At 35.3% G+C, this 26,855-nt stretch overlaps 1 protein-coding gene across 1 annotated transcript in view; it reads left to right on the top strand.

Annotated features, from left to right (window-relative positions):
* The first annotated feature begins 7,886 nt into the window (after window positions 1-7,886).
* The window catches only part of LOC121726807 (probable multidrug resistance-associated protein lethal(2)03659), a 64,000-nt gene continuing 45,031 nt past the window's right edge, over window positions 7,887-26,855 (top strand). The window contains exon 1 of the mRNA XM_042114338.1: window positions 7,887-8,012. The gene's annotated coding sequence lies outside the window, so the exon portion shown is untranslated. The remainder of the gene's footprint in view (window positions 8,013-26,855) is intronic.

Below are 26,855 nucleotides of genomic sequence, written 5' to 3'. Positions count from 1 at the left end.
CAAATTAAAATTGCGACAAAACCACGAAATATTCCAAAGTAAACAAATAAATAATAATAAGTTTCTAAGCTATGTCAAATTATTTGAAATCTTATATGTTAGTGTGTTCCTAAACTATTACCAGTATACTGGCCTAATCGCTTAGGCCAATGATCTTCTTCTTTTTTATTAATGGCTCCGTTGTGAGTTGCCAGTATCAGGGTGTTTTGGCAAAGACTTTACTTTATGAGATGGCTTTATGAAGAAACAAGGTTACGGTATGATGAGACGCGTACGGTGACTGTTGAAAAATCTAGGGTTAGTCCTATACACCTTACAATTTAATACTGTTAGTATAAATGTATGAACATAAAGTTTCAACTAAGGGAGTATTTACAGAGGACAGAACTGAAGTAAAATTGATAGGGCGAGGAATAGTAGGGGGAAGGAAATCGTATAAGGAAGGTTGGTATCTTGGGCAAGAGAAAAAAATATGGTCTAGAGTGCCCTCGTCTAGGCCGCATTCACATAAGGAGCTATCTCGGATCCTAATCTTTGCTAAGAAAACAGGCGTGCAGCAGTGTCCTAGCCTCATGCGACAAATTGTTGAACACACTGTTTTGCTTGCCTTTTTGAATTTAAAAAACCATGGCTTTACTGGAATAGCTTAGGCCAATGATCGCTTAGGTTTAAGATATTTTGATTTATGTCACACTTGACAGCACCTTAATATTTTTTGGAAACACAACCCATATGTAGTCAGTGATGCCAAACTGCAGATAATTTCAGATCGGTGAGGAACCAATAGAAAATCTTGAAGTGTCTATCCTTACGCCATCTAGTTAAGATTGTTAAAATTAAAATTAAAAAATATAAATTAAAATCCCTCATTAGCGGAACCACAAAACTCAACAATATCTAGCATTAAATGTTCACTAAAAACCTTTAATAACACTTTTATTACATGAAATATGCGGACCGACTCCTTTGTTATGTCCTAGTAAGTAAGACATAACATTCCACGCTTTTGACGCTTATATACCTATATAAAAGGGCTTCACTGATTGGTTCACACTCGGTGTTTCCGTCAGTGAGGCCCATTCACTGCAGGACTGCTGTTTGTTTGTAATTTCTTAAATTACTTTATTGAAATAGATCTTTGACTTTTTTCAATTGTTCATATTTATCAGATTAATAACGATTCTGTCACAGCGGTTAAATCAGTACGTAGATATATAATGCGACGAAAAAATCTTGCGCGCGCGTCACCGCTCGCTTGTGAGTCCCTTGTGATCTGCCCCTTTAAAGGGGTACTTAAAGTTCGATACCTAAGCGCGCGAGTGGGACAGGCCGTTGGAGTGCAATTTCCAGTGTTTTTTAAGTTTCTTGCGTCTCGCCGCCGTCTGGTGGAGATAAAAAAAAAAACGACCCATTGGCGTAATAATCTGTGAGTGCGACTTGACAATGATCAAAGGCAAGCACTACCATGATATTGAAAGTAGTGTACCAGTAAGACCTTGGTTCTTTAGATATTCACAGTGTAGCAAACCAATATGCTCGACAATCTGCCGTGTTAGACTTGGTCATTGCTGCTCACCAGACGTCTTCCTTGCTAAAATTAGGGTCAAGGATCATTCTCTCTGTGAGTGTGGTCTAGATGAGGATACCTCAGATCACATCTTCTTTTCTTGCCCTAGAAACCAATCGTCCTTATATGACTGTCTTCCCAATTCCATTCCGCGCCCTATAAATTTTAAATCGGTTTTATCTCATGTAAATACCCCTTTTATTGAAATTTTGTGTACATATATTCGTGATAACAATATTAGATTGTGATGACTCTACTAACATTTGTGTTTGTGTTTGTTTTAGGCAATGATATTCTACTCGTATGTTACTAAGTTTTAGGTCTATCAACTCCTGTAATTATGTAATTTTGTTTTGTAACCGTACACTTGTTACTTCACCAGACCTTCACTACATTAGAGCAAAGTCTTTCGAGCCACTCTGACATTGGCAACTCACCGAGTCGGCCATTTATAAAAGAAGAATAAGACAATGACCAATGACGACCATATGTCAAATTGAAGAAGGGACAATAAAATACTATCAAAACCATAGACTTAATATATACTGTCGTAAAGACCACCTGACAACTCGAAAATGCGTGACCATTTTTGATCTGTCAATGTGTGCGTGTGCTAGTGATGTATATTTTACTATCGATAGTATAGTATTTTGCTATCGATAGTTAAGTCCGTTCGAGTTATTTTACCTGAGTTTCTATAAGAAATAAATAATATGCAACTTTGATAGATTTGTATTTCAAATTAGGTATCATATATTTTAATTGGCAAAAAAAAGGTGACGATTGAAAAGTAGATACACATTTTCTTTTGGAATGATTTTTTATTCGTCGGATATGTTATGACATGAGGTTCTTATAGGGGTAAATAATATACACTTAACACATTATAAAGTTACTTATTTATTACTCAGGTAAAATCTATCTGGTAAATCAGTCCTTACATTGAAAGTAAACAACACACATAGTATATTATATTTTATTCTTAAATTAAATACATATTATAAAATATCATAATATTGTATTACAATTATTTTGAACCGACTTCCAAACAGGAGCAGTCTAGACGTTCGCCTGTGGATATATTTTTTATGTATGTTCAACGATTACTCCGCCGTTTATGAACCGATTTTCAAATTTTTTCTTTTGTTGTACATTGTATTGTTCCGAGTAGGTATCATGTTCACAAAAGTGGTGGTCTGGTGATGGAAACAATGAGAAATCGAGGTGACTCCTTGATATTCAAATGGGAACATATGGTCCCAGAAAACGTTCAAAATCTTTCGATTAATAAATTTAAAAAAGTAGTCAAAGAACGTTTTGTGCCAAAGCCAAAATGATTTCATAAACGATGGCACATCTTGGGAGTAGAATGCTGAATGACTGCTTGCAAGGCTACTTCTACATGACTTACAATTATTATGTATCTATCTATGTTTACATTGTATAATTTTTAGTTACAGCATTGTGAATTTTGTTTTAAAAGATTATTTTTTTTTTCACTTTTTTTGGTAAAAAGTGGGCGTGCGAGTTTCTTACGCCGGTTCTTCTCGTCGGCTTAGTTCCCGAACCGGTGGTAGGCACCATGTATTCTTAATCTCAAATATGGTTCGGTCGAGACAGGGATGGGACGCAATAGCTACCTTCTGTGAGGAAGTCATGTCACAGAAGGAGGCCGCCGAGCGGGTCAGAGAGGCGGATGTGGCCGCAGACCCAATTCGAAGACGGCGTAGAGGGCGTAGGCGCGCTGAACACGAGCGCCAGCTCCCGCCGTAGATAGGACTCGGGCAACGGGCTGGGGAACCCGCTGCCTATTGCACGAGTCCTTTCGGACGTAGAGCGCCCGGTGCCTTGGGCAGCTCTCCCGGAGTAGGCGGCAGCAGACTGCCGCGCGGAGTATCTGCGCGAAAGCAGACGCCGCTAACTGGGCCGCTGCAGTTTTCGCCTCAGGCGGGTCCAGCGGCTCAGCGCCAAGCGGAGGAGAAGGCACGGACGGGTTTTAGTGGGTAGAGCTGCGGTCAATTTACCACCTTGCCGACCGCAGAGAGCCCCACATATCCGCGGCAGGATTTCCCCGTCTCCCGCGGAATGCGTAGGAGCATTTCCCGTCCTTAAAAAAAAAAAAAAAAAAAGGCACCATGTATTCTGAAAATATATTTTATTTTAGATTTGTTCAGAAATAAAGCAATTTTGATTTTGATTTTTAAAACACCAACTGTAAGTATAGAAAACCTTAAGGACAGCTAAAATGAGTAAAATTATTATTTTTAAACAAAAAATTAAAACCGACTTCCAAGGTAATGACAATAGTAATATTATACTTAAATGAACTAAAAAGTATTAAATAATTTTTATTCTGTACTCAGTATTAATTCTGTTCTCAATCTTCATTATTTTGCAATCGGTACCAGCTAACCTAATCGCCAGTTCTCTGACAGAATAGGTATAACAGCAACTTATATACTTAGGACTGGTACCGACTTCAAAATTATGAAGATTGAGTACAGAATAAGGATTATTTAATACTTTTTAGTTCATATAAGTATAATCTTAAATGAACTAAAAAGCATTAATTGCTTATAATTGCTTATTTTTAATAATTGCTTCAGTAACAAGTGCAACAATATGTCAAACTTACTGGCACAAATAAAGTTGGGATAGCTCCTTTAACCAAAATAGTATTCTAATTTTTCTTTAAAAATTTTCAATGAAATGTTTGCTACATATTGTTGAATTTTTCTTGGGATTCCAACCAACACGCCCAATTAATTTCAGCCATTTTCCTCTTATTAGAGGATCTTGAGGGAATCTGTAAAACAAATGATTATGATATCTTAATATATATATTTCTTGTGTGCGTGTGTATGTGACTGAACTCCTCCTAAACGACTGGACCAATTTTGATGAAATTTTTTGTGTGTGTTCGTGGAGATTCGAGAATGGTTTAGATTTACAGTTTGGTCTACTGGAAAATGTTTTTTCAATTAATTTCTTATTTATAAGGAGTTGTTGATTTTGGAATGTTTTACATTAGATCCGGCGGACGGCGCTATCATCGCATTCAATATTATTCTATTTCAATTTTAGTTTGTCCTGACAGATGGTGCTACGATTAATTTGAAAAAAATTTTGTTATTCAATTCATGTGCTGATTAAAATATTAAATGTAATATATTATATATACATAGTAAAAGTTTGTTTGGATGTATGGATGTATGGATGTGTGGATGTATTAATGTTTCTTACTCTTTCACGAAAAACTACTGAACGGATTTTAATGAAACTTTACAATAATATAGCTTATACATCAGAATAACACATAGGCAAAAATTTTAACCGACTTTCAAAATGGGAGAGGTGTTATGTTCGTTTTCTTATGTTCAACGATTACTCCGCCGTTTGTTAACCGATTTTCAAAATTTTTCTTTTGGTATATAGGGTATCATCCCAATTTGGTATTATATTCACAAAAAAGGTGATCTGATGAAGGATCCATAAGTAATCGAGGGAACTCCTCAAAATTTATATGGAAACATGTGGTGACTTCGGTTTCGTGAGAAGTATTCTAAGCATATGCTGCCAACAAGTAAGATTTTGCAACGAAATATACCTGGTATAGCGTGATTCGGAAGGTGCTGAGAGAACTCCTGATTCTTTATAGATACAAGTTTGGGAGTTTCGGCGTTGTTTTAAGAACGGAAAGCATAATATTATTATGCTACTATGCAAATTACATTCATCATCATCATCATCATCACTACCATATTATAACATACATGGTTGTGACTTATGACTTATCAGCCTATAATGACCCTGTTATTGGCACTTTTCATAGTCTTTTAAATCGAGACTCGAGTTTGTCAAGCGATAATTGAAAAAAATCTATACTTAATATTATAAACCTGAAGAGTATGTTTGCTTGAACGCGCTAATCTCAGGAACTACTGGTCCGATTTAAAAACTTATTTCAGTGTTAGATAGCTAATTTATCGAGTAAGACTATAGGCTATATATTATCACGCTAAGACTAATACGACCGAAGAAACTCAGGAAAATGTGGGAAAAACGGGGGAAATATTAGAAATTACGAACTACTGGAGCAATTTTTATGGCTGTATTTGGCACTGATATAGAGTAGACCAAGTGAAGGAAGTAGGGACATAAGAGCTATTTGTTAAGGGGAAATGTACGGTTTCCGTAAAATTCCTAATTTACGCAGGCGAAGCCGCGCGGGACATCTAGTATAAATATAAACCTTCGTCTAGTTTTAGAGTCACTCTATATTATAGTAGTTATATTATATTAGCTATATTATACTATACTATATTATATTAGTTAAAATAAGATAATATGTCCTTTTTAGTCCGGCCGCACATTTTCCGAATTTCTGATCACAAAAATTCGGACGCCCCGCCCCGCTCATACATTTTGACACGTCAGAAATTCTTTTAGTATGATGGGTCTACAACAAAATGTATGAACAGAGTGCGTTCCGCCGGGCGTCCGAATTTTTCTGATCAGAAATTTCGGATAATGTGCGGCCGGGCTTAAGGTGATAAATATAAAGGTAAATGATTTTTATTTTAGATTTATGTAATTGTAAAATATCGATAAGCATATCGATAAATTTGATTCAAGCACTAGCGTATATGTAAAAAATTTTGATGAAAAATTTTTCTTCAAAATTTGTGTAATATAGGAACAATAGTACCTTTAGTTACGCAAAATATGAAAGTAAAAGGGAGGATTCATAATATTTTATTTGAAATAGAGAACTAAAGACAGAATATAGCAAAAATAAACACATCGTAGCAATTAGGACATGAAGATTAATTACGGGTGAAATGTATATTTTTCAGGATTATTCCAATGATTTACACTGCAATCACTCACAGCACAAGTTATTATTGTTATATATAATAGTATTTGTTGAAAATAACATACGATTTAAATAATAAATTGCAAATACCGAAAGGGCATAAAAACGATTGACGACTTTTGACGACCTGTCAAATAAAAGTTGTTACAATTTTCATTAGACTGCCTGTCTCTTTTCATCTTGTTATAATTCCATAAAGGATTTTCTTCTCTCTCGCACTCTTTGTTGGTCTTTAGCATTATAGGTTTATGATCAAAACATGAGAAATGGCTTCGGTCTGATGAAAACTATTTCAGATGGTTAATATAAAATAATTGGCTTCGGCCTTCACTATCATTCATTAAATAGAGAAAACATAGAAATGGCTGTATGGGTAACGCTTCCTTTGCCTGTCCCGACCGGGACAAATTAAAAAAAACACTGTGAAAGTTCTAAGGTTGGGTTGCACCCAATGAATAAGGAAACAGATGGAAGCGATATAACTACAAAAAAGTGTGGCCGGCGCCATATTGCCAAGAACTAAACATGGCGGTCTATAGTGATGGGACACTCGGTTGATATTTGTCGAGGATATCGATAAACTAAGATGTTATAAGTGAGCGTCCTGTTACGTTATATATTATATTGATATCAAAAATGTTTTTTTTTTTTATATTATATAAAAAAAATTGCCTATTTTGTCTCTATGTATTATAGTACATAAAGATAAAATAGGCAAATATGGTTTTTTTATATAGGAGCCTCCTTGATTTTAATAAAACTATTTAATTTATTTTAAGTTTATTAATTATTATTCAAGTTGCCATTATTGATATCGGGCAAAAATTACCAAAAAATCGGACAAATACTAGTTGTACTGGCGCACGAAGTGTTTACAGTTTATTTTAATTTTACCATCAATTATTATTATTATTAAAGTATGTATACAACTGAGTATTTTGTGAACATTTCAAGTGCCTATTTTTTTCGCGATATATCGAGACCGATATTGATATTTTTTCAAATATCGATGTATCGATATATCGATATTTTCTTTAAATTTCGACATCCCTATAATATGACACTTTGACAGTTTATGTACCTCGAAGAACCGGAACATAAAATGGCGGACCGGCCACAATATTTTGATTTGGTAGAGACCATTATGCCGAGTCCACTTATAAAAGTCAATGGTTGCACCAGAGGCGTGGTTATAGTTAAAGTTAAATATGGCGTCCAAACACCCCATATATTCTCATACGACGTCTGTAAATTTTTCCGGTTATAGTTAAGGTTAAAGTCAAAGTTAGTTGGTGCAACCCAGTCTCAGAACCATAGACTTAATATATACTGTCGAATGCTCAGAACCCAGTCTTCTAAATGTGTCAAGTGTCAACTGTCAAACAGCATGTCAAATGTCAATTGTCATTTGTCAAACAGTTTTGAACAGTTTTGCGAAGAAATTGGTGCGCGGTGGTTGTGTACGCTTAATTTTAATTACGTTCTTCGTTTCTAACATTTAGGTTGTATTCATAGTATTTAAATTATTTTGAAGAGAACGCAGAAGCCATCAACAACTTACTTTACCTGGTAAGTCTATCCGAAAATAACTTTATACCGTCTTCAATAATATACATAATTATCCCATTCACTTTACAGCTTCGTTTCTTTTTATATTCTTCTCTTTTTATATCCTAAAGATATTTTAATTATTGTTAAAAATATGTTAATATGATGACGTGTTGTTTTACACAATATTATAATGTCTTAAAATTCTGACGAATTATTGTATATTCGTTGAAAAGAAAAAAATACAGTTTTATTTCTGTTTTATTTAGATTTACTCTAGGAATAACAAAAACTAAGGAAAAGTAACTCTGTCAAAAACATATTGTTCTACAATACTTATCGAAAATGTGTACACATTTTCAAAACATTTGCAATATTTAGGTGGCCTTCACCCTACGAATAATAATAATCAGCCAAGTGCGAGTCGGACTCGCGCACGTAGGGTTCCGTACCATTATAGAGCAAAATTAGGCCAAAAATTGTGATTTTTGTATGGGAGCCCCCCATATTTTTCATTTCATTTTAAATAATATTATTATTAAATATTAAAGTACCCATATAATTAAGGACTTTGAGAAAAATTCAAGTACCTACCTGTTGCCATTATTGATTTTATAGAGCAAAAAAGGCCAAAAAAACATGTTTGTTGTATGAGAGCCCCCCTTTAATATTAATTTTATTTTGTTTTTAGTACTTGTTGTTATAGCGGCAATAGAATATACATTATACACAATCTGTGAAAATTTCAGAATTTTAGCTATAGCGGTTCTTGAGTTACAGCCTGGAGACAGACAGACAGACGGACAGAAATCGAAGTAAAAATAGGGTACTGTTTGGGTACATACCCTAAAAACTAAGGAAAAGTAACTCTGTCAAAAAACATGCTCAACAATACTTGTCAAAAAAGTGTACCTTAGGTACATATTTCAATACATTTGCAATATTTAGGTGGCCTTGAGCTGACGTTACATGACAGTTCGAAAGGAACCAAATATAAAATGGTAATAGTAAGGGAGGTATGTTTCCTTAGTTTTTATTATTTGTAGCCTTCACTAGTATTAGGCTGACGTTACAATGACAGTTCGAAAGAAACTAAATTTAAAACCATCAATGGGTACCATAGTCAACCAAGTTTAGTTGATTACAGAACCCTAAAACGGAACCCTAACCAGCAGATATGTATTTTGGTAGGTTAATAGTTAAGTATATAATTTAAGAGTAACATTGTCCTACAAATAGAACAATCCATATTTTTAATTTTAGAACCATCCCATCAAATCAAAGTATGAAATCCTTGCGAAAAATCTTGAAAGTGGTAGCTAACAGAGATCTGTTAGCTACCACTGTCAAGATTTTTCGTAGTTAAATGTTGTTTGTCTTATATATATATATATATATATATAGATATATATATATATATATATATATATTATATAAGTACTAGCTGTTGCTCGCAACTTCGTCCGCGTGAATGTATGTTATTAAAATCGAGATTTACAAAATTTAACACCCATCTACGACTATTTTATTTGGATCTACATTACACACGAAATTTTAAATGCACCACGAAAATAAAATATAATTATAAAAATTGTAAATGTACTAAGTATAGCTAAATTAATATTGGAATTTGTTGTGTATGACTGTTGCCAATAATAATTATGACAAAAACGCTTGAAGGCACGGATTAATTTCCTGCTGTCCACGATCACCGTAGTATGCGACATCAGATTTACACTGTAGGTTGTCTAGCATTGTAGTTCTTTCGTCTTGGCAGAAAAAACTCTCCCAGAGAACATGATTCAAACATACTGCCTTCGGTCGTACATATTCTACCATTTCTACCTATGTGCTCGACCGCTAGTAACTTAGATCCGTAAAGTTTGACTTTAAAATTTCCATGGCTGGTAACGAATTGAGATACGCAGTGGTCAATATCCATCCAGTGTTTGGATAAGCGTTTAGGAATATTAGGAAAAGTTTTAAAGATCGACCTTGGCTAGAATTGGTAATCACTTTGGTTGTCGTTGTAAATTCCGAGGAGTTTCTTCAATTCCATTACTTATCAAGTCACCGTTTTTAGGGTTCTGTACCCAAAGGGTAAAAACGGGACCCTATTACTATAAGACTTCGTTGTCTGTCCTTCTGTCTATCTCCAGGCTGTATCTTAAGAACCGTTATAGCTAGAGTTCTGAAATTTTTACAGATTGTGTATATCTGTTGCCGCTATAATAACAAATACTGAAAACAAAATAAAATCAATATTTAAGGGGGGCACCTATACAACAAACATGATTTTTTGGCCTTTTTTGCTCGATACCAATAATTACAACAGGCAGGCAGTTGAAATTTTCACAGAATCCTTAAATATATGTGTTATTTGATAATTGATAATAAAATTGGAATATAATTAAAATTTAAGGCTCCCATACAAAACACAACTTTTGGCCTATTTTTTCTCTATAACGTTACGGAACCCTTCGTGCGTGAGTCCGACTCGCACTTGGCCGATTTTATTGTAAACATGGTATCAAATTCGGGCAATCTATACAACAAAAAAAGAATTTTGAAAATCTGACCACAAACAGCAAAGTAAACATTAACTCCTCCTTTTTTTAAAGTCGGTTAAAAAAAAGTATCTAAGATGTTGACCAGGGATGTAAGGTATCATCATGCCAAATTTCATTGAAATCAGTCCAGCGGATCCAGCGGATTCAGACAGAGAAACAAAAATTTCAAAAACAGTTAAAATGTATTCTACTACTCTTCTAATATGCCCCTGACTCGTTTTTTCAAGTTTATTTTCATTGTACAAAAAATTTACCTCTACGATTTTATTATAAGTATAGATATACAAGAATTGCTCGTTTAAAGATATAAGATTATTAGTCAATTAATCTATACTAATATTATAAATGCGAAAGTATCTCTGTCTGTCTGTCTGTCTCGCTTTCACGCCAAAACTACTGAACCGATTGTAATGAAATTTTGTACACAGATAGTCTAAAGCCTGAGAAAGGACATAGGCTACTTTTTAACTGGAAAAGGGGGTTGTAAGGGGGTGAAAATGCGTAAATTTGTTCAAATTAAGTTATTTCCAAAAACTCATAACATATGGCGCCAAGAGTCGCCTAGATCGCGCTTTCGCTTACTCATATGTATTTCTATAAGAGGTGGTACCATGTTGAAGTGAGTTTTTTGATTCTTTCGATTGTTATACACGTAATAAATAACTCACCTACCAAAATAGATACCAGAAACAACAACGCCAAAACTACTGAACCGATTGTAATGAAATTTTGTACACAGATAGTCTAAAGCCTAAGAAAGGACATAGGCTACTTTTTTTACTGGAAAAAGGGGTTGTAAGGGGGTGTTTATTTTCGCAATTAAAAGTTACACAAAGGACTGACGAATGAAACCTATGACAAAGTTTCCTCTCTTTTTTAAATAGATTGTAAATATTTTTACATTATGAAAGTCCTGACATTCATTATTACGTACATTAAAGATTGTAATTATATATCGAGTTTTCTGAAATTAATCGTAGAATCTGATGTACAGTCTCTTGATTGAACGTTTTTGGGTTTGTGACAGGCCAAAGTACTGACGTTTTGAACATACTCTTTGAATTTTATATAATTTATAATTTAATTACGTATCTGAAATTGAGTGACCAATTAAAGGAGATTACATACTTTTAAAATTAAGTATAAAATCTTTAAAATATAATGTGATTTAATATATATTGACTGGTGACAGCGAGTTACCCAATTTTTGTAGAATCACCCATATCAGAAACAACAGCCTACCAATAATAAATACTAAATAGTTTATGGGTAAAGCTAAAGTTGTGTAATGCAGCTAAGTTGTGTAAAGCTAAATAAAATAAGCTTTGAAATTTGGTATAAAAAAGTTTAATTAAAAAAATATATATATATACTTATTATAATATGTGCACACTGCACGGCTGTTTTGGGTATTTTGATTTAAGGGGTACCAGGGTTTTAAAAAGCTTTTGACACCAATTTTGTTGACACCGCGCGCTATAAACTAAAGTCCACGCGGGCGAAGTCGCGGGCAACAGCTAGTAATTAAAATATTTTAATTAGCTAGGAAAATAAGGAGATGTTACATCTAATTATTGAATCCTGCAATTGCAAACCATATCAGTATTATTTACTTTGCGTCTGTGAATTAGATAGTAACATTTAGGTCAATAACTATGATAATAATCTATACAACTAAATCAAAACTATTGAGTAACACTATCTCTAATTTTTAAAAGATTTAATACAAGTCATATAGATAGTTTTAGACTTTAGACTCTAAAGTCTAAAACTATCCTATCCTATATGACTTGTTGAGACCTTTATAAATTATAGAAAGACACATGCAGGCTCCAAATTACTCTAATTCTTAGATTACCTACTACCTTAGTGACCTATTAGACAGAGATTGGTCACGGGTTCAAGCGTTTTGCATTCCCATTTTCTGTTCGAGCATTTAGTCCTACAGAAAGAATTTTGATTCAGTCCGAACTCCGAATGCCCCCTGTATATCCATATAATATATTATTACAATGTGTCAATATCATCAGATGATATTGGAGATTCTATATATATTTACGTGGAGATTCTCTATATTGAGGACCATGCTTTAATAGTAGGTAAGGAAATTAGCGACAGATTTTTTTTTAGCTTAAGGATGTACATGTACCACATGTTGGCGTATGTAAAATGCACTAGCGAGATCTAGCGCATGTTTTTTTGCCACTTTCAAAATGGCATACAAATATTGCGCAACACGCAGTCGGCAGCAGAAATGTTTCGCCGCCATGACGTCATTTCGCGGAAACAGTCTCGTGGAGCGCTGAAAGATCCCCAGTCGTCAATACGATATTTAGTAGTAAACAATCCATACTAATATTATAAATGCGAAAGCGTTCTGCCTGGCGTTCCTCATCCCTTGATGAAATTTGGTTAAAAAATAGTTTGAGTCCCGGGAGAGGACATAGGATAATTTTTATCCCGGAAAATTGAACGGTTCTAGCTCGACCCAACTCCTTAAATGAAAGATAAAATTTGAAATACAATTTTTTTAATGTTACTTATTCGTTTCATTCTCCTCAATATTAATTTTAGGCAGCACCCTTAAAAGTAGCCTCAGTGAGCCTCATGGTCCACTCAAAGGGCCTTCAAGTCTCTTGAATTACTAATTCGCCCTTTAAACGTCTTTGTTTAAAGCACAATAAATTTCCCCATAGCTCGGTAAAGGTTTTTTCTGCACTTAGGTTTTTATAGTCTTCATTTACAATACCCTATATCCTCGATTGCGACTAGGAAGTGCATTACAATGCTTACAGTAATCCATTCCACATAACTTAACAACTAGTTGGAAGGACCTATAAAAACCCGGTGGTTTTCTATTCTCCCTTAACTTCTTCTAGTTCACTATGTACGAACTACGGTAGAGACTAGAGAGCAAAGTAACCCTAAAACTACAGGACCTTTGAAACCCTTCTTCCGGTCAAAAACATGTGCCTTATACTTGTGCACAATATTATTATCAATGTGTTGTAGAAGAAGATCAGCAAACCACTTTTCGTTCTTGATCAAAGAAGTTTATGTGGTAGAGCGTATACCAGCGAATGTCAGCAAGAATTCTTATCCATACTAATATTATAAATGCGAAAGTATCTCTGTCTGTCTGTCTGTCTGTCTGTCTTGCTTTCACGCCAAAACTACTGAACCGATTGCAATGAAATTTTGTATACAGTTATTCTAGAGTCTGAGAAAGGACATAGGCTACATTTTGATGTGGGAAAATATCTTATTTCCATGAAAATATCGATGAAAATGAATTCGCATTGCGCGTGGCCAGCGCTCATCCCGGGGGTCCTGGGTTCGAGTCCCGCAGGCGGAACAAAAAGTTTTCAATGTTCCTGGGTCTTGGTTGTGTATTAAAATAAAATTTCAAAAATCCTAAACATATTTTATGTATAATATTATAAAATCCATACTAATATTATAAATGCGAAAGTATCTCTGTCTGTCTGTCTGTCTGTCTTGCTTTCACGCCAAAACTACTGAACCGATTGCAATGAAATTTTGTATACAGTTATTCTAGGGTCTGAGAAAGGACATAGGCTACATTTTGATGTGGGAAAATATCTTATTTCCATGAAAATATCGATGAAAATGAATTCGCATTGCGCGTGGCCAGCGCTCATCCCGGGGGTCCTGGGTTCGAGTCCCGCAGGCGGAACAAAAAGTTTTCAATGTTCCTGGGTCTTGGATGTGTATTAAAATAAAATTTCAAAAATTTTAAACATATTTTATGTATAATATTATAAAATCCATACTAATATTATAAATGCGAAAGTATCTCTGTCTGTCTGTCTGTCTTGCTTTCACGCCAAAACTACTGAACCGATTGCAATGAAATTTTGTATACAGTTATTCTAGAGTCTGAGAAAGGACATAGGCTACATTTTGATGTGGGAAAATATCTTATTTCCATGAAAATATCGATGAAAATGAATTCGCATTGCGCGTGGCCAGCGCTCATCCCGGGGGTCCTGGGTTCGAGTCCCGCAGGCGGAACAAAAAGTTTTCAATGTTCCTGGGTCTTGGTTGTGTATTAAAATAAAATTTCAAAAATCCTAAACATATTTTATGTATAATATTATAAAATCCATACTAATATTATAAATGCGAAAGTATCTCTGTCTGTCTGTCTGTCTGTCTTGCTTTCACGCCAAAACTACTGAACCGATTGCAATGAAATTTTGTATACAGTTATTCTAGGGTCTGAGAAAGGACATAGGCTACATTTTGATGTGGGAAAATATCTTATTTCCATGAAAATATCGATGAAAATGAATTCGCATTGCGCGTGGCCAGCGCTCATCCCGGGGGTCCTGGGTTCGAGTCCCGCAGGCGGAACAAAAAGTTTTCAATGTTCCTGGGTCTTGGATGTGTATTAAAATAAAATTTCAAAAATTTTAAACATATTTTATGTATAATATTATAAAATCCATACTAATATTATAAATGCGAAAGTATCTCTGTCTGTCTGTCTGTCTTGCTTTCACGCCAAAACTACTGAACCGATTGCAATGAAATTTTGTATACAGTTATTCTAGAGTCTGAGAAAGGACATAGGCTACATTTTGATGTGGGAAAATATCTTATTTCCATGAAAATATCGATGAAAATGAATTCGCATTGCGCGTGGCCAGCGCTCATCCCGGGGGTCCTGGGTTCGAGTCCCGCAGGCGGAACAAAAAGTTTTCAATGTTCCTGGGTCTTGGATGTGTATTAAAATAAAATTTCAAAAATCTTAAACATATTTTATGTATAATATTATAAAAAATCCAGAAATATATCGATGCAATGAACATTTTAGTTCTAATACGATTCAACAGATGGCGTTTTATTTTTTACTTTATTGTAACACTAGCTGTTGCCCGCGACTTCGTCCGCGTGGACTTTAGTTTATAGCGCGCGGTGTCAACAAAATGTGTGTCAAATTTAAAAACTTTTTAAAACCCTGGTAAGTGGTACCCCTCTTAGGGCCGCGCTACACCGGAATGGCAGCGCTGAAAGTGCTCGCCTCGCCGCTGCCATTCCGGTGTAGCGCGGCCCTTAATTAATCAAAATACCCAAAAACAGCTGTGCAGTGTGCACATAATCTATACTAACATTATAAATGCGAAAGTATCTCTGTCTGTCTGTCTGTCTGTCAGTCTCGCTTTCACGCCAAACGCCAAAAGTATCTCTGTATGTCTGTCTGTCTGTCTGTCAGTCTCGCTTTCACGCCAAACGCCAAAACTACCGAACCGATTGTAATGAAATTTTGTATACAGATAGTCTAAAGCCTGAGAAAGGACATAGGCTACTTTTTTACTGGAAAAAAGGGTTGTAAGGGGGTGAAAATGCGTAAATTTGTTCAAATTAAGTTAGTTCCAACAGTTCATAATAGATGGCGCCGTGCGTCTTCTACATCGCGCTGACGCTTGCTCAAAAGTCTTTCTATAAGACGTGGTATCATCTTACATTTAAGTTTCGATTTTTTTCGATTGTTATATCTATTCTACGGTATTAAATAAGTCAGTACTTTATCTGTGCAGTGACGTAACCTTAAATCTATCAATGATAAATAGTTTATGGGTAAAGTTGTGTAATTGGAGGGCTAAATAAGCTTTAAAATTTGGGATAAAATATAAAGTTTAATATAAAAAAATGAAATACTTATTGTGTGCACACTGCACAGCTGTATTGATTTAAGGGGTACCAGGGTTTTTTTATAAAAGCTTTTGACACCAATTTTGTTGACATCGCGCGCTATAAACCGAAGTCCACGCGGACGAAGTCGCGGGCAACAGCTAGTTAAAAATAAAAACATGTTGAATGCTGATACGTTTTAATCAGAGTCCTCAAACAGTTTCTTGTTGACTGTACCTGTGTGATGACTGATGACTGATAACTGATGTGGTCGGCCCGATCTCAGAGCGGGCGAGCCGGGGCTTTGCCGGTTGCCCAGAGCGGCAAAATTGACTTAAATTCATTTTTAATCATCCCACATAGCTATTAGCCATCCACCACCCAAGGTAGAGAATTTTACCTTCCTACCTACTTCAGGTTGGATAGTCGAAAATATATTTACGTAGTTTTCTTAAATATTCCTCCCTAGTCCCTATTATCTCCCAACAAAACTTGCCAATGACTACCTATAAATAGGGATTTTTGTAAAGCGGCAAAAAATTGCCCAGAGCGGCGAAAATTATATTTATCGGGCCCTGGATGTGGCCGTAATAAACACCCCAACGACCTTCGGTGATTACGAAACATCCGACACAGATCGATTTTTCTTATTAGTTAAATATAGTTTTAGGGATCGGCAAGGTCACTCGAATAGCCATAGTATAGATACACGACTACTAACTAACTCATTAAATTATGGTAATTAAGAATAGATACAGTGTAGTTAAATTACCTATGTCATAAAATGACTTAGCTAAAGTATTTTTTAGCCTACGCTAACATTAAAAAGCTGAAGAGTTTGTTGATTGTTAAATTGTTTAAACGCAATAATCTCAGGAACTAGAGGCTAAAAATATTTTTGTATTTTTTGTTTTTGATTATGAATACTGTACTAAATGGACTATCCACAAGTATACAATAACATCACGCTGCGACCGATAAGAACGAAAAATCGGTGGGAAATGTAAAAAAATCGCTGAAAATTATTAATTTTACTAGATGACGCCCGCCACTTTGTAGGCCTACTACGAGAACAATCGGACGAGAATGCCGTGTCCTACGTCCTACAACGTCATTCCACGTTTGTTAGGCCGGTATAAATAGTCAGTACTTAGTCTCAAGACACGGTTCAGGCTCTGTGATTGGTTGGCTGTCAAAATTTGGACCAATAACAGAGCCGAACCGCGTCTTGAGACCGGGTCGCATCTTAAGTACTGACTATTTATACCGGCCTTAGAGTAGGACGTGGCATTTTGTACGATTGTTTGAGCCTCAAAACGGTTTCGTGGTACGGCCCCAGCTCTGTTGCGCCAAAAATTGTTGGGACTCTATGGACGCTGGCGCCCCTAGGCCATGGCCTATAGGCTATAACGCACGACATGTAAATTGTAATATCAAATATGTTAATCGGGAGGTCAAAGACCTGACATAACGGAAGGCTAATTTATCACATTTAAACAAGAGGGAAACTGGACTGGTTAGGTTCTTCTCAAACTTGTTCTGCCGTTAGGCGGCTGCTATTCACCATCTGGGATTTTGACTAGGTTGAAGCATAGATCATTTATTTCAAGGACTTTTGAAAGGACGTTTTAACTTTCACGAGTGTTTCTTCACATGACGTAATTTTGTACCTAGAGGGCTAGAGGCAACGGCATCGACTCCTAAGTAATAACTAATAACACAGGTCCATACATGGGCGCCGGCAGGGGGGTGCCATGTGGTGCACTTGCACCCCTTGGGAATCTCGGGATCAACAGAAATTATCTATATATTAATACGCAAGCGAAAAACTTTGTATCCCTTTTGACGAAAAATGCGGAAACGTAGGTGAATGAAATTTTGCACAGTTAAAGCTTATATGGTGAAGGAGTGCGTCGAACTAATATTATTTTGAAATTACGCTTTTATCATACATTTTTTAACAAATAAAACATTACACACACTACATAACGCACACTCAAGAAGATGACAGATCTTTGAGTGACAAACCTATACATACGAATTACTCTTTTATTTATAGTTTAAGTCTGTTGACAATAAGGTGACAAATTTAAAATGGATTATAGTTTTTTTTTATTGAATCTAGATACTATTAGACAATGCTTACACGGCCAGTCTGAGATCAACTGAGTCCCAGAGACAAGAGTTGAAAAAAATATGTTGAAGTCAATATTTTTTTACAAAATATAAGTAGTATTCCTAATGTCGTTGAAACTAAGGTCGAATTTCGACCATTGGGCGATCTCTAGTTGAAATAAAAAGCCGTCTGTAACCCTATTACCATGCTGTACAAAGATAGTTGGTAATGTTTCGGCACTATGTAATACGCCAACAGAATACATAGTATATATTCTGTTGTCGTAAATATATAGACAGTCACTGTTGTTCGTAAATAGTAAAAATAATCGGTGAAGTGCGAGTCGGACTCGCGCACGAAGGGTTCCGTACCGTTATAGAACAAAAATCGGCCAAAATTGTGTTTTTGTATGGGAGCCCCCCTTAAATTTCTATTTTATTTAATTACACACATAATGGCCTTTCCGAAAATTTCAAATGCCTACTTGTCATCATTGATACCGAGCAAAAAATGTTTGAAAAATCATGTTTGTTGTATGGGAGCCCCCCTTAAATATTTAATTTATTTTGTTTTTAGTATTTGTTGTTATAGCGGCAACAGAAATACATAATCTGTGAAAATTTCAACTCTCTAGCTATTACTGTTCTTGAGTTGCCTTGAGACAGACGGACAGACATCGAAGTCTCAGTAATAGGGTCCCGTTTTTACCCTTTTGGTACGGAACCTTAAAAAAGAAAGAAAACAAAAATCTGCAACCCTTGGAAATTGTTTCTGCCGGCGCGGCGCCCATGTCCATACTTATTAATATTATAAATGCGAAAGCGTGTCTGTCTGTCTGTTACCTCGTCACGCTTAAACCACTGAACCTACTCTCATAAAAAATATAAATTCGGTAAACATCGTGATTCGTAAGGACACTTCATACTACCGACTGAAACATGGAGGCGCAAAAGATGGCCTAATTTCCACTAGCCCTATGAAATTACTTTGCAGAGCTAAATCCTGATAAAGTCACGTTTCATCACGTGAGGGGCTATATATGGCTATACCCTGCTCACGTGAGTAATGGAGTAGTAGAGACTTGAGTAAAGACTACCTACTCTTTTACTTGATGTGGATTGTAGAGCAGTGGTACCTCAAGTTTTTTTTTACGGGCCAAAAACACTTTTTGCCGAACGAGACGACGAAGATAACAAAAAAAAAGAAAACGAGATATCTCGTGGATATCTCACTCTCGAGCGTAGTGATATTGTCGATATCAATAAATATATCTCTTTTTCGCTAACATGCATACGTCGAGACTCGAGAGATAAATTTCTCTTTCGTATATAGTTCGTTAGTATATAGACAAAAATAGCACATATAAAAAAAACTAAATTATCTCTAATTTTGACGACAGACGTACGAGAAAAAATGTATGTCATGTTATGGTCAATAGAGATGAAGAGATAAACCAGTTAACATCGAGAAAACGCGTAGAGTGAGATATCTCGTTGGCGTATGCTAGCACGGCTGGTCTTGGTGCGAGGGCCGCAACAAAATTTTTTAGGGTTAAAAGATAACGTTCTTCAAAGTTAGCGATAAAGTGGAAAAATTTCCACGACTTTCATGACGACTTTGCACTATTTTGCCGGTGGGCGTGAATTTTCAAATGGTTTAACTAATCGCGTAACGCGGGCCACTGATAAAGTCCCGACTCCCGGCGGACCGCGGGTTAGGGATACCGGATAGCTGATTGAGTATCTAATTCTAAAGCAAGTATGTTAGCCGGAGTAGTTTGCATTCGACTGATAATAATTAACGTGAACAGTTCACGCTATATAATTTTTTATATAGCGTGAACTGTTCACTTTTGTGACAATTTGACCATGTCGTTAACAATGACGGGTGAGGACTGTTACTAATTTGCCTCCGGCAGAGTAGACAGGTACTTATGTCTATTGTGCTCCGGTTAATGGCTTTGTCGGTTGCTCTCACCAAAGTTTAGTTCCGGTGTATAATCAAATTTTTCATGAAACGTACATACATGGTAGATGTATGTTGCGTCAGTGTCTACTAGTTTATAGGGTTCCGTACTCAAAGGGTAGGGACAGACAACGAAGTCTTAGTAATAGGGTCCCGCCCTATTACTAAGACTTCGTTGTCTGTCCGTCTATCTGTCTGTCTGTCTGTTCTGAGGCTGTAACTCAAGAACGGTAATAGCTAGAGAGTTGAAATTTTCACAGATTATATATATCTGTTGCCGCTATAACAACGAATACTAATAGTTTTTATTATTCGTAGACTAAAAACAAAATAAAATTAATATTTAAGGCCCATACAACAAACGTGATTTTCTTGGCTTTTTTTGCTCTATCTCAATATTGGCAACAGGTAGGTACTTGATTTTTTCTCAAAGTCCTTAGTTATATGTGTACTTTAATATTTAATAATAATATTAAAATAAAATAAAAAATTAAGGGGGGCTCCCATACAAAAACACAATTTTTGGCCTTATTTTGCTCTATAATGGTACGGAACCCTTCGGGCGCGAGTCCGACTCGCACTTGGCCGATTTTTTTTTATTTTTAGGGTTCCGTACCTCAAAAGGAAAAAACGGAACCCTTATAGGATCACTTTGTTGTCCGTCTGTCCGTCCGTCCGTCTGTCAAGACCCTTTTTCTCAGGAACGCGTGGAGGTATGAAGCTGAAATTTATATCAATTACTCAGGTCTACTGTCCCTTGAAGCTGTGAAAAAATCAAACTTCTAAGCCAACGCAATCAAAAGATACAGCCGTTTATGCCGCAAATTTTCGACACTTGCAAGGGAATCAAAACCTACAGGGTGCTTCCCGTGAACTCAGAATCTTGAAATTTGGTACGAAGCAACGTCTTATAGCATAGATAAAGGAAAAATTACGAAAACCATAAATTTTTAGTTACATCACATAATATATATTTTTTTTTAATAATTTTAAACTTACTACCCATTTCCTCATAAACGCGTAGAGGTATTAAATTGAAATTCATACCAAATACTCAGGTCTATAATACCTTTAAGCTGTCGGAACCCTCGGTGCGCGAGTCCGACTCGCACTTGGCCGGTTTTTTTTGATAAGCAACGTGGAACCAGTTACTTTGAAAGCAAACATAAGAAAGCTCTATCAGAAACCACTTCAAATGAACTTTGCGATTTATCGAAACGATAGTTCCTACACGAATAACTTATTTTAAGCTTGTGATTGCATAATATCAGTCGCACAAAATGTCAAGTGTGAGAGGTGAGTTGCAAAATGTCCGTACAACATAATCGACCTCATAGAGAGGGATTTGTGCTGCCCTTGAACACCGAGTGGTGAGAAACGTGAGCTGGCTGGTTGACTCGCCAGTTTTTTTATAGAATTCGTTTGTAGTTTTTTTTAATAAACGGCAGCAAAAACCAATAATTTATTTAATACTAGCTGTCCCGGTGAACTTCGTGTCAATATAAAACCTTCCTTGGACTTCTACGAATATTTTAAGACTAAAATTAGCCCAATCCGTTCAGCCGTTTTCGAGTTTTAGCGTTACTAACACAATTGAAAATCCATTTTTATATTTATAGAAGAAGCCTAGAGATGTAGATTATAGATAAATATCAGTAATAAGATACAATTTATATTTATCTACAATCTACAGCTCAAGTCTAAATATTAAAAGGCCATACCTATACGCGTATGATGACAAAAATGATATCATTTCCGCGTTTGTTTGATTTTTACGTAATTTTTACGATTGCGACATGTCGAGAATCGAGATAAATAGATCACCAAAATCAATGTTATGTGCGATAAATCGCTCGCTAGTCGCTGATAATTTCCCTTATAAAGGGCATAGCACTTCAATGCCGTTTCGTAGAGATTTTCGCGTTCTTAAAACCGGCTGCTGGGAGCTCTTCCTTTACAATTTTAAGGAGTATTGCAATAATTTAAAATCAGTAATGTTTATGAATGTAATTTAGGAGTAAAGTATTACAAGAATCGTGATAAATGGACTTGCTTGTTCGCTTATGAAAACAACAACGCTTTTCGGAAACGATACTATCCACGGTGTTCAACTAGCTATTTGACCGAGCTTTGCTCGGTATTCGATAAAACACGTATAAAATGACATTTTCTAAAAATGATTCCTCGTCGATAGATCGATTTATCGCCCCCGAAACCAGGGATATACTAAATTTCATGAAAATCGTTGGAGCCGATTCCGAGATTCCAATGATATACATACATATATATGTATATACAAGAATTGCTCGTTTAAAGATATAAGATCAAAGAAGAAAGATAAAAGAAGTATTATTAAATTGAAGAAAACAGACAAAATCTGATTTCTCAGCTCCTTCGTACACCGGCGATCCTTAGGCTGCTTTCACATTAACGGCTTAAGGCCATCCCCCGAGCAAACGACCTTGACCATACATTTGACGCGTTGCCGAGATCGCACAAAAATCCTATTTTTTTTAATTATCTTAGTTCAAAATATGTGATCTAAAAAAATTTAAAACTGGGAATATGTAGTTAATAAAATTGTCGATCTATTGGCGTGTGTTTCAAATAAAAGTAATTTGTAAATACTTTTATTTAATGTATGCTTGAATTTTAATAAATTGGCATTACTTTGGAAGCTGATATATCATGAGTATAATAAACAATAACAAAAATATAATAAGCAACAACAAAAACTAAAATTATTGTTATATTTTTATTACTTATAACTTTGTAGCTTTCAAATTATGAGTTTATAAGGCTCTAAATACGGTTTTCAAATTATGAGTTTATAAGGCTCTAAATACGGTTTTCAAATTATGAGTTTATAAGGCTCTAAATACGGTTTTCAAATTATGAGTTTATAAGGCTCTAAATACGGTTTTCAAATTATGAGTTTATAAGGCTCTAAATACGGTAAATTACGTAATCTCCGTAGGGGAAGGCTCTCTCATTCGTTAAAAAGCAAAAGCATACATTCATGTAGGTATACCTTGCGTTTAAAGATGAAATTATTATATTTTAGTTAATTGGCACGATTCCCAGTATGACATTCTTATTTTCTACATTACTATTTGAAGCAATTAGCGCTGGTTTGAAGCTGACCTATATTATATTACTCCGGTTTTAAGAAATTTTACCGTACGTATTGAATCATGATAATGTTTTATGTTGTGAATGATATTAACCCTTCTGTTAAACCGACTTTAAAAAAATTTTGAACTGAGTTCAGAAATAATTATCTAAAAAATATTGTGCAGTGTGCAATACGTGCTAGATGAACATCATAAACATGTGTAGAAAACTGCAGCTGTTTTTGTGATAAGATATAAAATAGAATCAATATGTTAGGTAAAGTTGACCTGAGTTTTACAGGCATCATCATTAACGATATATATTTTCCTTATTATATCGCCACAAAAACTTGAATGTAAGTATAAAGATGTAATATGACCTTGATTACTCCGAACTCGCAAAAGGTGGTGTTAAAAGCTAGACGATCCAATTTAAAATTTACACAATTTCAAACACCTTACGTTGCCTGTTGAGTCAATGGTAACCGTTATTTTAAAGAATAATAGAGTCTTTAAAACACGGACATAAAAAAAATACGGACGTAACCTTCTTATAATCACGAGTGAAGCCTACTTATGGCCGCCCGTGTAGGACGTGTGCGTGATATGAGGGTTGCCATATAAATCATTAATTTCCCTACTTTTTAAATTTTGTAAACTCAGACAAGTTAAATGTATTTTTTATACTTAAACATATTTTTATGTTTTTTTCGCTTCAGAAATGTAAGCGGTTGTTAAAGATGTCATAATGAAAATATTATTTTTATGACACTATAGATAGAAAAAAAACACATGTTACGTACAGAGAAGTATATTATTTACATAACATTATTAGTAATAATGATTATGTACAAACATTTACAATAATAAAATTATTACTAGCTATTTGACCGAGCTTTGCTCGGTATTCGATAAAACACGAATAAAATGACATTTTCTAAAAATAATTCCTAGCTAGATAGATTTATCGCCCCCGAAACCTATATACGAAACCTGTATACGAAAAGATATAAGATACTTATGTCCCGTAACCCGTTTCATCAAACAATCAAGTAATGTTAAATAAATAATGGCTTGTTAAATCAGTTAACGGCCTGTTAGAGCTATCGAGAGTTCTACCATGCGCTAACGTCAAATCAAATCACCTAACATGGTGTTAAATTTATTCCTGGTCTAGAGGTTCATTCAATATTTTCATTCCTACTAGGTCTCAATGACGCTCGGGTGACTACACCAATAGCACCTTTCCTCCCCTACTACTGAAGGAAATCTAAGACAACAATTTTATCTATGGACGCTTCACACTGCACGTCAGTCTAACCCCGTGCTAAGTACCTGAAGGACTTGTGTTACGGGTACCAGACAACGGAAATATATTTAATACTGTTATACTATACATATATTTAAGATTTTTATTATATGATACACATATTTAATACACACCCATGACCCAGGAACTTTGAAAACTTTTTGTTCCGTCGGCAGGATTCGAACCCGCGACCCCCGGCTTGAGCTACCGACAGCCCACCCACTGAGCCACAGAGGTCGTCAAATAACAATTATATCCACTTTTGTAAATTAAGAAATTAATAGGGGTGTAGACTATTTTTAGGAAATATATTTATTATACAGATGTACCATCAAGGAAGTTGATTGCTATGCAATTGACAGACCAACGTTATTTGGTCGAATACTTATGTCAATTCAATGTTAATTGTGATCTGTCGGCTGGGTTTGACGTAACGCAACCAAACTACTTATGTCCCCGATTTGCATAGGAATCAACTTCTCTGATAGTACATAAGTATTTTGTTACACCTAAAAATATGTATAAAAAATAAATACACTCTTATTTCAATTAAAAAAATCACTTATTAAATATAAAAAATATTATAAAGTTATTAAGTAAAATATGTCCATTTTCGGTAATTCTATAATACAAACTCTCAAAAAAACAATAATTTGTATTAGATTTCGTTTACTGTCTACACCCCTATTATTGTATTCCTGCCTAATTACTGGTCAATATTATGCTAAATACTTACATGACACTAATAAAAGACAATAAAATTAATTATTTGATTATTTAAAAATAATTTAAAATTTTCCCCGGTTTGGGGAAAATTTCCCCACTTTGTTATGGACATTACTGACCTGTTGAAGTTGAATTAATATTTACATTATTTTATCAAAATACTTTAAAAATATGTTATCTTACCTATGAAATATTATTCCTTGATGTTTTTTGTGTAAGGTTGTATTGTTCTTGCACCATTTTACAACACAAGATGGCATATTTATTTTTATTTATGAATGACAAAGACGTGTCACCGCGATGCAGTCTAATTGCGTAATGGCGGTACGATCGGCTTATTACAGTGCGAGTGCGTGTGCAAGATGTGTACGTATGATCGCCTGGGCTTATTAAGGGTGCTTCACTCATTTCTTAATGGCGATCCGTCCGTATTTTTTTTACGTCCGTGCTTTAAAAGTGTTCAGTTCTTCAATGATTATACCCTCTATTTTCTACGCTATCATGGTCCAAGGCCGACCAATAACTTTATTATAATCTGCCCTGTAAGAACCCTGAGAGATATAATTTAACAAATTATTGGCTGACCCAAACAGATCTTATCTTACTGTCCTAGAGATAATGTTCGACGGACCATTTAGTCCATGCCATAATTAATTTTATGGTCATTCTCTGACCTGCTTGGCATTAAGGTTGACGGCTGTCCTTTACCTCTATTGACTTACAGATAAATATCTAATTGACATGAAAGGTGGGGGAAAGTTCATTCGTTTTGTTTATTCTGGTCTTTACAATAAACATTATAAATTAATTATGATTATGAACAAATAGATGACGCCTGCAACTTCGTTGCGTCCAAATGCGTTTATCGCTCTGGAACCGTGCATTTTTCCGGGATAAAAGTATCCTATGCCTTTAAAGCCAGTAAATTCGGTTCAGCGGTTTGGGCGTGAAGCCCGCTAATCTCAGGAACTACTGGTCCGATTTGAAAAATTATTTCAGTGATAGATAGCCCATTTATCGAGGAAGGCTATAATAGGCTATATTTTATCACGCTAAGACTAATAGGAGCGAAGAAATAGAGGAAAATGTGTAAAAAACGGGGGAAATTATTTGAAATTGCTTATTATCTTAAAAACTACTGGAGCAATTTTTATGTTATTTGGCACATATGAAGAACGAGCTTTTGCCCACGGCTTCGCTCGCGTTAAGAAGTATTATTATATACAAACTTTCATCCCCTATTTGAACCCCTTGGGGTTGGAATTTATCAAAATCCTTTCTTAGCGGATGCCTACGTTATAACATCTACCTGCATGCCAAATTTCAGCCCGATCCGTCCAGTGGTTTGGGCTGTGCGTTGATAGATCACTATGTCAATCAGTCAGTCACCTTTGAGTTTTTAACCGA

This window comes from Aricia agestis, chromosome 5, assembly GCF_905147365.1.
Source record: "Aricia agestis chromosome 5, ilAriAges1.1, whole genome shotgun sequence".
NCBI lineage: Eukaryota > Metazoa > Arthropoda > Insecta > Lepidoptera > Lycaenidae > Aricia > Aricia agestis.
Note: the sequence above shows the minus strand (reverse complement) of the source record. Positions and strands in the feature narration are given on the sequence as shown.